The sequence below is a fragment of the Aulostomus chinensis genome, chromosome 1 (assembly GCF_037954235.1).
Source record: "Aulostomus chinensis isolate RoL2024-O1b breed Wild chromosome 1, RoL_Achi_v1.0, whole genome shotgun sequence".
In the NCBI taxonomy this organism is placed as follows: domain Eukaryota; kingdom Metazoa; phylum Chordata; class Actinopteri; order Syngnathiformes; family Aulostomidae; genus Aulostomus; species Aulostomus chinensis.
In genome coordinates, this window is record NC_141320.1 from 62,369,166 (window position 1) to 62,381,356 (window position 12,191).

The following is a 12,191-nucleotide window of genomic DNA, read 5'->3' on the forward strand; positions in this document are numbered from 1 at the left end:
GAAGCACTGAATAGACAGTAAATATAGATCAGTTTGACACATTAACTTGAGGAGGAACAACCACGTTTGCTATGTGAGTGCAGCTCATCAATTATTCAGGTTAGTGACGCCAGGATCAATCTGAACAGCGTTAACAGAATTTCCCTGTTGTAAATGTAAAGCCACTCAATGAAATAAGTGGAGATTATTTATTTATGTGCAGTATGTGTGCCCCGGCGCTGGTGGTTTATTACTTTGAAACCACACTACGGCGTGCAACAATTTTAATTAAGACTAATTGTTTTCTTTATAGACGCGCTGCAGCAAGCTAATTAAATACAAAGCCAGCAACATTTCCCGTAAGACCCTGGTTTATTCACAGAGGGATAGTATCTGCAGGTTATGCTTCATCATGCATCAATGTTTCACAATTTCAACACCTGAGCTGAGAAAAAGAGTATGAATATGAATATCCTGTGTGTTGTAGACTTCTTCAGCTTTTTAATGGATCACCTCTATAAATTGTACACTTTATATTCCTGCTACATTCAGTGCAAGTGGAGGTGGTTTTCAAATACCTGATTACAATTGCCATCATTTTTATTAGAAAATGGCCTATTTCACTTTAATATTCCGGCAGAAAGCTGAGTCAGCACACATTCTCCTTTTTCCACAAAATCCCTCCTCACATACATACACACATTCCTTTGAGAAACTACAACCGCAGTGTTCTACTGTTGCAGCTGCTCCTGAGCCGCTGGGGGTTAAAGAAGCCTTTCACCGCTGGAAATATGCTCTATACAGTAGAGAGCTGCAAATATTTCTGAAGCTGCACAACGAGAGAAAACAGGGGAAAGTGGCTGTGGTTTGACCTTTTACTCTAAAGCTAGAAAACCTACAACAACCACAATGCACTGGGCTCCTCAGCTAACTGACAGAAACAGCTGTTACACGGGTTGATTTGGATCAAGAAGAAGAAGTGGGGTCTGCACAACCAAAGTCAGATCTGGAGCTCAGGAGCTCTGGATCCTGGCAACATGGAGGTAAACATACCCACATTCTAATGACACAAAGCTGGTTCAGAATCTGAAAAGTTTCCCTTTAAGCGCATTGTTGGTTCAACCTTGATAGAGATTGTTAGCAGAGTACAGGGGAGTTTAACTTTCCCAGTCCAGAAACGCTCCACAGAGGAGCTCCTGGTCTACTGCCACCTTAAATGAACTAGAATGGAATCAGGCCCTCAGAAGAACACAAGGCGGCCCTGATTCCATTATCTATTTCTTTATGTATTAATAAACTACTCTTTGCATGTGCTGAACATTTGTTTGCTAAATGCTTTCATGTGCTAACACAGACATTCTTTATTAAAAGGCTGAAAAAAGGAAGGATTCTTAAATTCAGTTAGAGCGTGTGTCCACTGGCTCGCTTTGGTTCGGGTCGGGTCGGCCCTGTTTCTACTGGCCCCCAACACGGTACTAACATCACCATTTTGCTCCCTGCTCCGTTGGGGTTCAAGTGAGCCGAGCTGGGACTAAAATGTGACGTAAACACATAGCGGGTGCTGATTGGGAGACTTACCCGCTTATGTCGTCCACTTCGTATCATCTTGGCCTCGGCGGAATACTGGTCATGGCTTGGTAAAGTCTTTTATAATTTCCTTGGGTGTTCTGTTTTGCCACTTGAAGCCTTGCCTGTCTGACATCCCTCACTTTTAGTTTAAGCAAAAACCACTGACCCAGCAACAGGCATCACGCTGCCTCCATGTTGTCCATTGTTGTTGTTGTGTCGCACACAAATTACGCCAGGGAACTCTCGGCCGGTGAGTCCACCCACGCTGACGTGGTACCCAGTGCTAGTGGAAACGCACCCGTACTGAGCCGTACCGACCCGACCCGAACCAAAGTGAGCCATGGAAATGCGCCCTTAAACTCCTGATGCTAAATGGCGGCAACTAATAGGAATCATTCCTGGTACTCCGTCCTCCAGATGGTGCGGTGTAGCAGGCAGTTGGAGAAACCACACATTTATTCATGAATGACTACAACAACCTCTTTAGTCTCATTTAGCCATTTATTAGCATTAGCCACTTTTTAGACATATAAATGATTCAAATTTCACAGGTCTGGTATTTATTGATGTATTTCATGCACTAAAAATATCCCAACTAGCACAGACCTTATTTTAGGCATTTAACCAAAACATGCTGACTTTAAGACACAGGAACCAGATATTCAACAACACTTAATTATTTGTGGGTTTATGGACTAACTGCTACGTAACGCTCCATGTTACTGTAGTCAGCAGTTAGCTTAGCATCAAGACAGGGAAAAGAGGAAACCAGCAGGCCTAACCCTTTCAGATATTGTGTGACAGTTGTTTTAAGGTGAACAAGAACGCCGTTTATGTGCTGAAATACTGTACATCTTGGCCTTGCAAATTGACCTCCTGGAGTTTTGTCAGTCACCATACAGTTGCTAGGCAACCAGAAGAGACTCATATTTAATAGACATACAAGTTGTTATGATATTCTCATTTCATAAATACTTCCAAACTGTCAAAATATTAATTTCATTTCTCAGAAAAGCATCAGTATATTCAGCAGTAAAGAAACGCTGGGCGGAGTTTACAGCACAATAATCAGCTTATAAAGCTTTTTTTTTTTTTTGAGGAAATAGCCACGTCCTCTTTGGACTCAGTCCATGCGGTAACGATGGCTAATTGAAAAGAAATAATTACTGTCTTGAGATTGATGGAGAAGACTCTGGAGACTCCTGGAAATATGGGACTCCTCTGGGACAGCAAGGTCTCAGGGGAAATTCTCATATTGTCATCTGGTCAGCACCCAACGGGGCCGACACACACACACACACACACACACACACACACACACACACACACACACACAATTATTTATTTACTACTTTAGGACTACATGTTTTTGAGCTCAACAAAAGCACACATGCATGCAATCTTAGTGGTTGCGTACCAAACACAGACACACTGCAAATTAATCAGAGCTGTGTGGATGAACGCTGATGCTGAACGGCAGGAGAATTCAGTTCTGTGGTGTCACACACCAGAGCTCAGATGAGTATGAAATGTTGATTTGAGTTTCAACAAAATGCCAGTTTAGTGACGAAGTGCAAAGAAAAACTGACAGAATTTGTGAGAATGGCGGTGACGAAAACCCCATCTCCATCCATCTTGTCCTGCAGACACATGACTCGCCCCTTTGCCTCACCTCTTATCTCCCATGTCAAACAAATGTCACTGACAAATGAAATCAATGCACGGCTCATAATTTGCATTTATTGCCATCACATGGTTTCATAATCTGAGGCTGTTTGGCCTGCAGACCCATAGAAGAGTGCATAATTCCTCAGAGCTTGGCTTTAACACACACAAACTGTATGAGGCAATGTGTATGTGGGAATGTGTGTGTGTGTGTATGTGTATGTGTGAGCAACAGAAGCAGTGACTACGGAGAGTGAGTAATGTATAATCTGCAGACGAGCACGTTCTAGTGGTGTGTTCAGAGCACAGCAGGAGCAGACGGCCTCTCAGTCTGTCGTCTGTCGCCGCTTCACCCAAGCAGCCGGCCTTTTCTCACACACCAACACACACACACAAATATGTCGTTGGGATCAGGCTGTCTTTTTCACAGCAACAAACACTCTCCTTGCAACATGCCGCTACATGGGAGACGCCACAAATAGCAGCCTGGTTTTGAAGAAAACATGTTTTGATGTGGAGAAGTTGTCACGGCAGCGGCATGGATACTGTAAGAAAGCGGACTTCAGCTAAATTTAGCATTTAAATATATAACAAGACAAATCAAATTAGCCCCATTATGTCTCTATTGCCCGATGCTCTCCTTAAAAAAGATTATTAGATGTGAAAACATTGCAGGTTGCGCCCATTTCTCCACTTTAAGGAGTCATTTTGTGGCTATTACAACGTCATCAAACCTCATTGACCCCTGGCAGAGAGGCAGGGCTGGTCTTCAATAGGCGTCCGTAACAATGGCTAACAATAGGACCAAATGGCCCGGCTGTTTGCATCCACAACAACAGACCACCAGCATCCACCATCCATCACAGTCAGAACATTCCCGGTGTCCTGGATCATTTAGACGACACAACTGACTATTTTGAGCTGCACATTTTGCCACTGTATATTATGTAGTCAATCATGGTGCTTGGCATAGCGGTGGGTGCAGCGCTGCTTTGTTTTTTGTTTTGCTATTTCAGTCTGTTTTGCCATTCGTAATTCATGAATATCCCATTTTCACTGCAGCACGCACAACCAGGGTGTGTATGTGCTGTTAAACAACAAGGTGGGTCGGCTCACCTCCAGCCAAAGTAACTATGAAGTGAATAAGAAGAGCTAATAAACAAATGATTTATTCCTTTGAAAACATTGAAAGCATTCAACTCATCAAAGCAACGTGATGTAGTTGTGGTGAGCAGCAACATCAGCCTCTGCTGATACAACCGCACATTTGAATCCGTGAATTAGCAGAGTAGCACACTACAGTATAATGATTTGAAGGGGAAAAAAAGACTGAGAATGAGAAAGAGAGCGACGTGGACATGTTTTAACATGAGGTGAGATCACGTCCTCGCCTTCAGAACTGATCTCAACACCACCAATCTGAGGTCCCAGCAGTCACGTAGGTGTTAGAATGCAGTGACTGACAGCTAGCGGTGCACTGCCAGGATCATTCTCCTCCACTTAGATTCCTCTTTTCATGTCCTGTACAGTTCTATGATGAAAATGCTGGTTAGCTTCAAGTAGAAGAAGGCAGTACAACAAGCTAGCAGGGGTTTGGTGCACATCAGCTTAAATTATATAGAGGATTAACACAACATAGAAGCGGATGCATGCTGTGATGCTTTCACTCCCATTTCTGTTCAACAAAAATGTTTAAAATGTGTATTTTTCTTATTGTTCCACAAAACCCTTGGTAAGATTAAAAAAAAAAATCATTAACAGGAAAAATCTGGCCACTGTATTTTTTACAATTTAACTCGCATTAGCTGGGGAATAGTTCTAACAGTGGACTCATAAACATTTGGTTGTCTGGTGGGTTTTCACGGCAGCAGGATGGTGACTGAGTCAGAATTAAAACCAGCGTGTGTGTGTGTGTGTGTGTGTGTGTGTGTGTGTTCATTTCGGAGCCTGTCACCTTTCTTGAAAATGTGGCTCACTGATTTGATTTAACTCTTTTTGGACAACAGTGCTTTGGCTTTGGACGCACAAAGGGTTGTTATGAATCATTCCATTGTTGGAAAAGTTTGCCAAACTTATCCTTAAACCCACATTTTACATGATATCAGATTTTTATCTATTTTATTTTTGTATTTTGTTCGACGTATCCCTGGAAGACACGACTGGAAAATTTGCGTCCAAAACCACTTCTCTCTAAACAGGATTCAAAGTACTAGCTGTCAAAATCTCCTTTTTTCATTGTTATAATACTTTTAGGACATTAAAATCTGGTCCCTTTTTTGGAGCATCCATCAATACCATTTGATCACGGGCAACAATGGGAGACAAAGCTTCTTCCTTCCTAATTTCCTCAGCAGTCTGGGCCTCAGCTAACGTGTCGGACAGCCGGACTCGAGGGACCCTGCAGCCACCAGCTGACTGACCAAGCAGCTTGCTCTCAGGCACAATTAGAGGGTTTTGTTTCACCCGGAGTGGCCCTTTGTGCCATGACGTCGCCTCGCGCTGGAGGGTAACGTCATCAGTCACTGGCTGAATGGTCAGAGTTAGAGATCACACACACACACACGCATGCAGGTCCGACGGTTGCGGCCCTGTTATAGTGAGGGATCTGATGACACCCTGCGGTGCCTCAATAGTCAGTGCTCGCTGTTCCTCTTCAGTGTAAGAATGTGGATGACATCCATCAATACATGTTTGGCTCAGTGTCACTTTCTAACCACGAATATGTCTGAAATGGACCCAAACCTACACAGCTAATCAGGAACAAGTACGATTCAGAAAGATGTTCTGGGAGGTCGAGGGCTTTGTGGAGAAATATCCTTTAAAAAAAAAAAAAAAAATTGTCAAAATTCCTCTAAGAAAATAAGATGTGACCTGAGCCAACACTGGGAACAAGCTAAACCATTCCGTGTCAGATACTGGCACAATGATGCAGCATCAGAAAACATGAGATTAGGGTTTTACTATCATCAGAGACGACCTGAAGGAACGATTCAGAGCAAGACATCAGACACAGATTGCACCGGCGAGACAGATAACAATATCTGTTTTAAAGGCTTGAGGTCCATAATTGAAGAAGGAAGCCTCTTGTTGAAACACTGTCACCCACTGCTGGTTTTGTTTACACAGCGTTTCATTTGACTGAAGGTCTCTTTTTAGAGGGAAAATGTGTTTGCTTGGAACAGGGGCATGCACGTTCTGACTCAGAAACTTTGGAATTGGAGTAAAAATCCACTGCTTCTCCTTTTATTATGAACCCCAAAATGTTTATAGTCCAGGTCATGATAATACTGTAGCTCCGTCCCCGGACCCAGGACCAATCTCAGTCCTTCTCTCTTATGTTATAGTCTCTTACCGAGAGCCAGGTTGGAATTATGACATGGTTGACATCATTTGATTCCCCTCCCAGGAGCCCTGAAAGTGCTCCATTAGAGTTATTGCTGGTGGCGTGGCGTGCCAATGCTCGCAGCCTGTCCCTTTTACCCAGACTCACCTGCTGAGTTTAATCTGTCCTGTTATGATTAAGCCAAGTTCAAATTCGCGCATACAGGACTGTCTTCTGAGGGTTGTTTAAGCCGCAAAAAATACACATTCCATGATGAGCTCCATTGTTGACTTCCTAATTAGAATAACAGCAAACTTCCTGCACTCTGCAGCATATTTATACATGGTCTAGTTTTCTAAAATGAATCATTGACTCATCCTATCCATCCACTTGTGATCTTTTTATGTAAGGACAGTCCTTCATGGCTTTCTGAATCATACACAGAAATGTAAGACACCACCCGACCCTAAATACAGATCACTAATCTCATAATTATACAAAAAGGACAGACCAATCTCAATGAAGACATGTGAAACTGACAACATAAACCCAAGGACAAGGATTACAGTCATCAGACTGAGTCTGTTGCCAAGGCAGGGATTCAAAGCTGAGCCTAGTCTTCCTCCTGGTTCTGATTTTCCTGCCCTACTAGGGCACGTTGTTTTTCTCAAGATGGAGGCTCAAACTTGCGAAAAAGAGGGAGGAGTGTGTGTGTGTGTGTGTGTGTGTGTGTATGTGTGCGCGCGCGCGCATGTGGTGGGCAAGCAGGACAGTGACATTCACGCGTTACGACGTGGCGACACTGACAAGGTGTCCTCCCCGCCGCTCGGCCAAGCTGTTATCACAGTCGGCCCCCGTTTCCAGGTCGCAACCCTCAGTGGCACCAGCATTATTGGGTCGCGGCTTGGTGCCACAACCCAACCCCAGAGTGGGCCAGTCATGCCATTGTCCGACGGCGAAGCGTGGCTTTGAGATACTGAACACACACACGGGCCCACTGATCCACCCTGGCAACCTCCCTAGCAACCATCTGTCCTGCTTTGCCATGCTCTGGCTTGGGCACAGCTAGCAATGGGCATGCCTTGACACGTCTGAGTTAATGGGACAAAACGGAGGCGCGCAAGAGGACAAAGGACTCACAAATGAAAGAAAGCCTGGCCATCAGAGACAAGAAAGACTGCAACCTTTAGCGTCCACATGATTTAGATGTACTGATTACATCTCAAGCCAGAGATTTGTGGCTGTTTTTGAACTCCAGCAAGACAAATGACATGATAGATGTAATTATGTGATACTAAAAACACCAGATTTGAAGCCAAATTTACAGAAACCATTGGTTTATCATGGATAACCAACATGTACTGAAACCACCTGTTATAGTAGTGGCTGGTTCAGCTTAACAAGCAACTCTCTGAAGAAGCATATATAAATGATAGCCTGAACTGTACATGCACAGGACAATATTTGGTCAATTAAAGAGCTTCACTCCTGAAAAGCTGCAAACACACTGCTGTGAAATGTAGTTTAACTAGTCATACAGCTATAGCGTCGATGCTAACCTGAGACTCACCGTCGCACAACATTACAACACCGAACTATTCCCTCGACAACAACAAGCAACCTACTGAGAGCATGACTGGAGCTGACAAAGACCTTGTGTTCAAAAGCATCTGAGTGAAGTGGACTGAATATTTGTCACCATCGCAGAGCTTCAACCCTCTCAGTTTTGAAAAGAAATTAGGAATTCAGACTGAAGAAATTATGGTTTTAAATGAGAATCCTTTTATGTCAAACACCTCTCTTCTCGTTCCCCCAGAGGTAAACATGTGATTAGTGAGGAGTTGGAAAAAGTGACGGTTTGCTCCCTGACGCTATAGATTTGAAGTTGGTGGGGGGACGGGTAAAGGCGGGGCCAGGAGGGCGGGCCAGGACCGAGTGTGATGCGATATCACAATCAGATACATCTTCCCCCTGTCGAATGCACTGGCTTGTGTTTGCTTATCATCTCTGTGCCAGTGGCCTCGGAAACAGTGACCTCACGTCTTTCTCTTTTCCTAAAAAGTCTTCTTTAACATGCAAACACACGGCCTTTGTCGCAGCATACACGCAAATCAATCCCTGCCCCCCCGCCAGCACCGCTTATCCCAGAAGCAGAGAGGAGCCTCAGACAACTCGTGATGGAGCCTCATTTGATAGCAACCGAATTTTGCAGCGATGGTTTCAAACGTCTGTGCAGAAGTCACGGGCAGGTCACTCAATAATTCCTAAACCTAAAAAAAAAAGCTACTTTGAGAAGATTTGCAGACAAATCACTGTAATCCATTAAAAATGATTTAAGGACTGTGTGTAATTCAAATTCTACTGACTCATTTTTCTCTGTTTAGCCTGAGTGCTGCTCTAACCATTTCCCCTTTTTTACACCGTCTAAACTCTAGGGAGGCAAGCGATGTCAAATCAAAAGGAGAGCATAGAGAGCACCACTCCCTTGGGTTGTACAGGCTGTGAGATCAAGCGCTCATCATTCCTGAGTGTGCTGGAGCTCCCTTTTTTTTTTATTTACTTCCCGAGCGGAGATCCTCGGAGACCACAGTTTCTGGCAACCAGGGCAGCTAAAGAAGAGAAAGGAGCCCTCGACTGGAGGATATGATGAATGTAGCAGATGAAAATGAGGGGAAATCTTGTGCCATGCCAACTCTCCCCCCGTTTCCTTCTCGCTTTCTTTCACCATCTTGCATTTTCAAAGAGCTGAGAGGCCATAGCGAAAGTGAATGAACCATGACCACAGGCAGATGCTCCCCACATCTCGGCCTCTCATCACGCCCTTCCCACTTTACACCCTCCATTTCCCACAACTAACTTAACACTGCTGTTCCAACGAGACACGCTACATTTACACTGTTTTGGGAGGATTTCTTTTAGGTTATTGTAGCTGGTTTTGATTTGAAAGGGACTGGAGTAAAGAGGTATAAGCTCTGCTTCTATTTACAGTAAACAGATGTAGTTCCTAAGCGCATTTTATGCATTTCATGTGGTTTGTGAGCAGGCCTTTAAGTTCCTGTTACAGTGCCATTTTGAGTGAATGCCATTTGTTAATTTCTCCATATTCCCTCTGGGCACTTGAAGGCCAAATTAGCACAGATGGGACTTTTTCAGTGCTTTGGAACAGTTCATTTGACTGATTTGGATTCAAAAATTATTATTTCACACTCTACATAGCACACTTGTCTCCTCTCAATATTGTGCTCTGAGCGGAAGCATTCAAGGAACAGTTTTGTGAAAATTCATATTTTTTACTCTATAATAAAGACACAGTGGTCAGTGTTTATATTTCTATTTGATGCGACTTGAATACTGAGGAGGTTTTAGATTGTTTCATGCAAGATAAAAGGTTCCTCCATTTTATTTATAATTCAAAGATTTAAAACAAAGTAAAATACACCAATTCCAAAATTTAAATTTGGATATTCATACTGCATTGAAAAATGAAAAATTGCAAATGAAACCTCTTCGGGTTACAATCGAGCTCATTTTGGATAAACTGATGTGTGCTTCAAAAAATAGAAAAATCTTTAAAACATTCAGAGTTTGAAGTCATTTGAAAAATATATTTATATGTTAAGGTCAGTAAGTTAATTTCAGTTTATGTCTTTATAAAGAATCATAAGATAATGAAGCTACACGCGTGCTGGCTCCTCCTGTAGTTCACGTGTTGTTTAATTTGAGTGGATTGTTTCACAGCTGTTTCGTTACCTCACTAAATATTTTTTCCCTGTTTTTCAGCCTTCAGATATTTCAGGGAGAGTTGTGTGTCTTTGTGTGTGACTACATCTCTGAAAGAAGGAATCCAGCCAATCACTGGAAAGCGTTGAGGCAGTGAAGCGACCCAACATTCACTCTCCTGACACCCAGGAAGCCACAGCCAAAACATCTGTTTGTCTGAAGAATTTCCACTCCACGACGTTTGGAATGAGAAGAACCTGAGCTGAATAAAATTCTCCCAAAAAAAGAAAAAAAATGACCTTTTCTTCGCGAACTTGCAGCAATGAGTCAGTGTTTTGTCAGTAATCCTTTTCTCTCAGGTTGTATTTCCTTTGTTTTTTGCTATAGCGAAATAATAAAAAAGAAAATGTAGTCAGGGGCTAAAATCAGAATTGAAATAAGCAGCTTTGGTTTGTTTCTTAGCTCGTCTTAAACTCGAGCTTAACCTTGGTGAGAGGAGATGTTGGTATTTAGCATTGAGAAGCTTCGGAAATGTATTATGTCTTTTCTGGCCTACATTTGTACAGACGTGAGAGCTGTGATGAACTGTATTGCAGTATTCTATATGAATTCAAAGTACCAGTGACACAAAATGAGGCCAAATGGGGGGGAAAAAACAGCACCACTGCAAACTGACCAAAACACAGAAATACAAGCACATTCAAGTAAATATTGTCGACACTTGTCACACTTGTGTGTAACCGAAAAATAATTCAAATGTGAGTAATGAGTGTTAATCTGTGCTGTTGATTAAACGAGTAACACCAGCCGGCTGATTTTTTTGATCTGTCAGGGTGAAGGAAAAGGCTTTTAAGTCAAAGCAAATGCTTTGAAGAAAAAAACAACAACATCAAAGAGCAAATTTTCTTTGACCATTTTTGATTTACTTTGCATGAAGTGAATAATAAAAATCAAATATGAGCGTAATATGATCCAGGATCTAGCCAAGCTTCTCCTGTCCTCACTGAACCTCGGGGTGCTCCTGATGCCTTCACCGTCAGCATCGAGTGAATGTGCTGCAGGAGCAAAAGCACTACGTAAATGCAGTACTTCTACTTGGTTGTTACAGTTACAACTGCATATGGGGGAGTGGCCTCCTTGATCTTGAATGTGAATATCATGTATATCCACAATTTAAGGTGCAGTTATGTTGTCTTGGGATCTAATTTTTGAGAAAAAGTCTTTCATAAGGCCTAGTGCAGTCTGCATTACACACACACACACACACACACACACACACACACAATCTTGTACGTATATCTTTGTGAGGACATTCATTGATGTAATACATTCCCTAGCCCCTTACCTGAAACCTAACCAGAACCTAATTCTGACCTCGACCCTAAAACCAAGTCTTGACCTTCAAACGGCCCTTTGAAGAAATGAGGACCGGCTAAAATGTCCTCACTTTCTAAAAAAACGTCTTCACGCCATTGGTTAAATACGTATTCTAATCCTCAATATGTAGCAAGTACAAGCGCATGCGCGCGAGCGAGCACACACACACACACACACACACACACACACACACACACACACACACACACACGGAATTGTGTACGACATGCTGTGATATAATCCCTTTCCAGCAAAAAGAGGGTCAGAAATCCCTCCTCGACCAAATCATTCTGTAAATTGAAACTACTCTATTGCGGCGTGTATCAGCCTGGATGTGTCTGGTGTCTTGTGGCTGGAGATGACTTCTGTTTGGCGATGAGAGGAGGCTCCTTACTCTCTCTCACTAAACCTGATAAAAAGGTAGAGGGGCACGAGGGGGGGGGGGATGAGCTGTGATACGGTGCACAGAGAAATTTCATTTCCTGCCTTGTACAGAAAAAATAGTATCAGCTGGGAAAACCTGTTGGAGAGATGGGAGATTTGCTCCATGAACATTGAT

At 42.9% G+C, this 12,191-nt stretch overlaps 1 long non-coding RNA gene across 4 annotated transcripts in view; it reads right to left on the reverse strand.

The window, feature by feature from the left end:
• LOC147272645 (uncharacterized) overlaps window positions 1-12,191 on the reverse strand; it is a 118,030-nt gene that overhangs the window by 78,737 nt on the left and 27,102 nt on the right. The gene's annotated exons all lie outside the window — the stretch shown is intronic.